The sequence below is a fragment of the Rhincodon typus genome, unplaced genomic scaffold, assembly GCF_021869965.1.
Source record: "Rhincodon typus isolate 14 unplaced genomic scaffold, sRhiTyp1.1 hic_rhity00003363, whole genome shotgun sequence".
NCBI lineage: Eukaryota > Metazoa > Chordata > Chondrichthyes > Orectolobiformes > Rhincodontidae > Rhincodon > Rhincodon typus.
In genome coordinates this window covers 8,871-10,338 of record NW_025969001.1, presented here as the reverse complement: position 1 = coordinate 10,338, position 1,468 = coordinate 8,871, and positions in this window count along the sequence as shown.

Genomic DNA, 1,468 nt, shown 5'->3' with positions numbered 1-1,468 from the left:
CGCTCTCTGCCCTTCTCCGTCACACCCTCACGCTCTCTGCCCTTCTCCGTCACACCCTCACGCTCTCTGCCCTTCTCCGTCACACCCTCACGCTCTCTGCCCTTCTCCGTCACACCCTCACGCTCTCTGCCCTTCTCTGTCACACCCTCAATGTCACCCCCCCCAGTATCTCTGTCTTGTGCCTCTTCTTTCTGTAACGCCTCACACTCTGTTCTCCCCTCCGTCAGCCCCTCTCTGTCCTCCTCGTCTTCGTCATCCCTCTCTCGCTCTCTCTCCCCTCCTGTCACCATCTCCCACCCTCTCATTCTCTTGTCTCTGTCTCCCCCACTCTTTTTCCTCCTATTACCCTCTGCTGCAGTATTCCCAGTGAAGGGGGTAATGCTGGACTCTGAGCCACCTTCGCGGTGTTGCTCCTGCTGGCCTACTCGGTGGCTGGGGTAGAGACCGTGCCTTCGGGGTGGGTTCTGGCGGAGGGCGAGGATTGGGAATCAAAGCCAGGTCGGTTCCTGGCGAAGTGGAGTGGGGCTGGGGGATGGTCAATGAAAATGCGCCACCCCAGCGCAGCGAGTGAGCGCAGCCTTTTACTCTCATTCCCCGAAGACTACAGCACGCACGCAATCCTCTTCCTTACTCGATCGCTCCTGTCTCGTCGCTGCTCGCGGACAGGATTGTGTGTCCCCTCCATGTCTGCGCTGGCCCTAATAGTGGTGGGATGAGGGCAGGTGACAGATGGCGTTCTGGAACCCCAGTTGAGTTGTTGGCCCTCAAATTCCAGTGGTCAGGCTGTTTTCCCAACAGCAGGCACCTTGTTGTGCTCCCCTCCCTTGAGGCCGTGCCACCATTTGGCCGGTTTTTCTTCCACCGGCCATTCTGAGCCAGGTGACGGCCATTTTGAGCCTGTTGGAGGCCATTTTGAGCCAGGCAGTAGGGATTCCTCCTCCCCTCTCCCCTCCACGGCCTCCCGGGGACACCGTGTTTTAAAAGCCCATCGAAACGAGATTCTTCTCTCTCACACTCTCTCTCTCTCTCCCCCCCCCCCCTCTCTCCCTCCCCCCCCTCCCTCTCTCTCCCCCCCCACTCCTCCTCCTCCTCCTCTCTCTCTCTCTCTACCCCTCCTTCTCTCCCTCTCCATCCCCCTCTCTCGCCCCTCCTCCTCTCCCTCTTCATCCCCCTCTCTTAACCCCCTACCCCCCACTCCTCCTTTCTCTCTCTTTCTCTCCCCCACCCCCCGAACGCTTTGAATGAGTAAAATGTTGTTGTGCAGTCAGGGAGGGTGACAGCCACCTCGTTCCCACTTTTATTTGTTTCTAAAGCACCGTACTTGAACCTGGGGCAAGCAGGGGGTATCCATGTTGTGTGTGGAGGGGAAGTGGACGTGGAGACGCCCATGTTGTCTGTGGGGGTAGCGGCCACGTTGTCTGTTGGGGTAGCGGCGGCCATGTTGTCTGTGGTGGCGGCCATGTCTGTG